Below are 5,000 nucleotides of genomic sequence, written 5' to 3'. Positions count from 1 at the left end.
CGATGTCAGATTACTGGGGGTTCGGGTAGATGGTCTTATAACTCAGAGGGTTCTTGACGAGAAAAAGGTTGAGAACCATTTCCTCCTACATTGCCCAGCCTACACCAATGAAAGATCCAAACACCCTAATTGGCAACGTCCTTACCCAGAAAATGAAGAACACCTCATTGGAAAATTACTTTTTGAAAAATCTAGTATAGAAGAAAATAAAGAAATACATAATTTTAGAGAATAATTATTTACAGCTACATACCCAGACAAAACCCAAACCAAAACACATCAGGAAGTGCCGATATCCAGGCTACACTTCCGCCTATCAACTGAACTGAACTGAATACCATGTTCAGGCTATGGAGAGACAGAGCTTAGGAACACGCTGATGAAAACACTACAGCACCTTTGGACTATTTCTGTTTCGGCCGCTTATTTTCCTTTTTTCTCATAAAGATAACTGAACAAATATTGCTCTACTCATTCCTTGTGAAGAATTAACCTGTGCAGAAGCGAGGTGAAATGTGTGTTAAGGTTCCGTGCTGTATTTAAGTCTCTAGAAATCAAAGATTTTGGTACACCAGACAATTATGTTTTGCTCTATATCATAATGTTAGTCGTATAAACTCAAGTAACTATAAAGAAATACCATGGTAGAATAAGAACAGAAAAATACTGGAAGGAGTAAAAGCATGGTAAATCAATAGATACATCGTAATACAGTGTTTAGAGACGACTACTCTGTACCGCGAGACGATGCTGACCCACTCCTGAATTAAACCAACCTGCGAACACTGAAAATGTGACAGTTTGGGTCCTCTCCTATTGACATTAATCAAAGTATTACGATTTATTCACAATAGTAATATATTACACTCAGACGGAACACGGGCCTGATGTGTTTGAGATGTGGCATTTTGTTATAGTACATTTCGCACTATATAGCGACTGTTTAGGACCGAAAAACTATAGCTTCAGGTAGATATACAATAATGTTATCTATCGATTTTCAGTCTTAAAGTAGGGAAAATTACAAATATTGATGCATTTCTTTTATAGTCCTCCTTGCTTCTCGAAAAGGTGCACGAACTTAGAAAAGGTTGAAGAACACTAAACTATACCCTGAGAAAAAATACAGTAAAAGAGATAAGATAAAATGACCAACATCTCTATTATTACGGAGGCTAAGAATAATACCAAGACTAATTAAGTAATTCAGAGATAACGAAACGAACGACGATCACGAGAGCTTCCACGATAACAGTGTGTATGATAAGATGTGATTCCAGATTCCTCGATAGCGCTCCGAGTTTCCAAGATAACAATGCCATTCCAGTTTCCTCGATAGCGATGCGAGTTTCCAAAATAACGATGCCATTCCACGATAAAGATGCCATTCCAGTTTCCACGATAATAATGCGAGTTTCCACGATCAAGATGCAATTCCAGTTTCCACGGTAACGATGCGGGTTTCCACGATGTCGATGCGGTTCCAGTTCTCACGATGCGATTTCACGACACAATATTGAAGTCCACTTGCCTACACAGGTACTGGGACGAACCCTTTCACCCCGTAAGGGTCCACCCAGACCCTTGGGTGCGAGTAGAGTGACGCTGCCACCTTCCTGCGCCGCAATTGAAGTTCACTTGCCTACACCGGTACTGGGACGAACCCTTTCACCCCGTAAGGGTCCACCCACACCCTTAGGTGCGAGGAGAGTGGCGCTGCCACCTCACTGCGACGCAATTGAAGTTCACTTGCCTACACAGGTACTGAGACGAACCCTTTCACCCCGTAAGGGTTCACCCCAGACCCTTGAGTGCGAGGAGAGTGACGCTGCCACCTTACTGCGCCTCACACGGGTAGCCATGAGCAATGACCCGCCACACACCACTCCCCAAACACTGTCAGTGAGTCCTTTTCACCCCGTAAAGGACCACTGGTATTGTCAGTGCCTGGTGCATGGCGCACAGCGTGCCCTCGTTCATGGCGAGTTGTTCAGCACGGTGTCATTATAAGCAGAGGTCCCGTACACACCACTCACCACCAGACTCTATGCAAGGAGCCCTTATCACCCCTTAAAGGCCCCTCACGGCATCATCTGGTGGACGGTAGACACGGCAGACTGCTTAAGGCGACCCCTTGCCTAGTGTGAGGCGCTGCAAGTTGACGACAACCAGTGAGCTTGAAGCCGCAAAGGAAAATGAGTCCACGTTAACAATGGGATTCCACGACAGGTTGCGATTCCAGTGTCCACGGTAAAGATGTGTTTGTCGAGGATAACGATCCGTTTATCGAGGCTAACGATGCGGCGATGGCGATGGCGAAACGATTCAAAGTATTATTACCTACACAGGTACTGGGACGAAACTTTTCACCCCGAAAGGGTCAACCCCAGTCCCGTGGTTATGAGAGCAGTGACGATGCAACCTTGCAATGCCTCACACGGGTCGCCATGAGCAATGACCCGCCACACACCACTCCCCAAACACTGTCATGAAGTGAGTCCTTTTACCTAACCTAACCTAACCTAACCTAACCTAACCTAACCTAACGTAAAGGACCACTGGTACTGTCAGTGCCTGGCTCATGGCGCACAGCGTGCCCTCGTTCATGGCGAGTTGTTCAGCCCGGTGTCATTATAAGCAGGGGACCCGTACACACCACTCACCATCCAGACTCTATGCAAGGAGCCCTTATCACCCCTTTAGGGCCCCTCACGGCACCATCTGGTGAGTGGTAGACATTGATCTCTTGCTTATGGCGACCCTTGCCTAGTGTGAGGCGCTGCAAGTGGACGACTAGTAGTGAAGCTTGAGGCCACCAAGGAAAAGAAGGACCTGCAGCCAGTTCCTGCCTTGGGCCCCAGGCCGGACCCGACAGCCACCTCCTTCCCCCGTGCGGCGCCCAAGGCCGTCACGGCCCTCAACAACTTTAGGCCGAAAGTTCTCAATCGTCGTTTAAATTTTGATTCGAATATAAAATCGTCGATGGTAAATGAAAAATAGCTTTGGTCTGAAAGTGTGCAAGAGTTAGCTGATTAATGAAACAAGGTGAGGCAGCTTTGCTCCGGAGTATTTAGTGTACTTTGCATGTTGCTGCCGTGAATGTGTACGTGTTTGTAGATAACTGGATAGAAACAGTAGACCAATGGTAGTTGTGTAACTTTGGGAACTTTTGAAAATTAGTTTTCTGGATAGAGTGGATGAGTGCACACAGGTTTGCTTGTCTTATACATAAACTGCCACCTGTAGACATAATTTTTTCTATTTCATGCTCTTAGAAAAAAAAACAAACTTAGTTTCCTTTATTTCCCTGATCACAATGACGTGTAAATATCAATGTTTCAAATATAAGGAAACACTAGGAGAGGACCCAAACTCCCGTTGAAGTTGCCAGATTCAACAGATATCGTAATATTTCACAGAAAAGATGGTCAACTGCATATCGTATATTTTTGGATATTCTTCTGTCACATAAGGAGATATCAAGATAGGTAAAGTATTTTCAAACATGTATCTACGACAAAAACGCTATAATAGTAGAGTTAGGTTATAACTATGCATTGTGTTTTTTTTTATACCATCTAGCTCTATTCCTGGGACAAAAATTACTTCTTCCTCAATTGATGACTCGAAGTCAGTGTGATATTTTCTTTCCTTCTAGGTTAGTAAGTAGACTACACGACACCATGAACATATGAAGCCCCGTAAATGAGTTTATTTTCATAACTTAGAAATCAAAGTCTTATAATGAGATTGTCCATTGCCAGCCAAACTGTTCTGTATAGACGTCTTCAGCGTCATAGAGACCTAATGATGTTAGCTCATGGACAGTGGGCATCCTGACAGCGTGAGACCCCAGAGGGTTCATAAGATTTCCAGGGGTATTTAAATGGCTGATCTAATAAAATTCCTTACAGTACCATTACTATACTGAGTTCCATGTTCCATGTGATAATACTGAAGGTTCGGGTAGATGATCTTATAACTCAGGGGGTTCTTAACAATAAAAAGGTTGAGAACCCTGATCTAGAGAGTTGCGAAAACAGTGGAAGTGTGGCGGTGTTTCAGAATATCGTCCAATGTAGGGCCCCATACACGCTCAGCCGGCTTGTCCGACAGCCTGAATTGTCGGCCTGACAGGGACGGGAGTCACCCACGCACTATTCAGGAAGCCTGAAGGCACAGCTCAGTTCTAGCGAGACACCGTGGAGTGATGATGGCCTTCCACGGGCAAGGATGAGCTAGACCTACTTACAACAACAGCTATTGCAGTGACCCAGTTATTAAAACGAACACACATATTTGATGCTGTTGTCTCTTGGAAGTCCTTTCATCGAAAAGAAAGACACATGCATGCGCAAACCCATATCACATCATGACAGGCTGACAGCTTTGGATTTTCCTTCAAGCAAGTCATATGTTTTTTTTTTTCCATTTTTTAACTTTTATTCGCATATTTTTTTCATTTGATTTTCCAGAGGCGTGGATTCTCCTTGTAGATATTCATAGATTCCATCTGAAAGCGCAGCTCTTCTTCCGTCTTCTTCCGTGGAGTAGAGGGTACTTGGTGCGATAAACGTGTTCTTAGTTCGCTGCCAAGTGCTGTTCTGAGTGATGTTGCTTCAAGGCAGACTGATATGCCCATACACTCTCAGTTCTGCCTGAATCGGATACTGGTCGATGGATTCAACCTGTTAGCTAAAGGTTTCATCAGGCGGCCTTCAGTCTGCCTGAACGGGCCGCCTGGAGTGCCCATACATACTCAGTTTTGCCTGAACAGTCCTGTTTTCTTCAAGTGGCCGGACAGATCGCCTGAGCGTGTATGGGGCCCTTATCAGAGAATGTGCAGCAACCTCACCTGCCCCCGCCAGGCAGTGAGCGGCAGGACTATAGCCACCAATCCATCCGTCTTTCATTTCTCTTTTCTTTATTTTTTTCTGTTAAGATCTTGGGTGTGGTTATTTTTTTTTCTATTTTACAGTGAAGGGTTGCATATAGACAAA

Source organism: Portunus trituberculatus, chromosome 43, assembly GCF_017591435.1.
Source record: "Portunus trituberculatus isolate SZX2019 chromosome 43, ASM1759143v1, whole genome shotgun sequence".
Lineage (NCBI taxonomy): Eukaryota > Metazoa > Arthropoda > Malacostraca > Decapoda > Portunidae > Portunus > Portunus trituberculatus.
Note: the sequence above shows the minus strand (reverse complement) of the source record.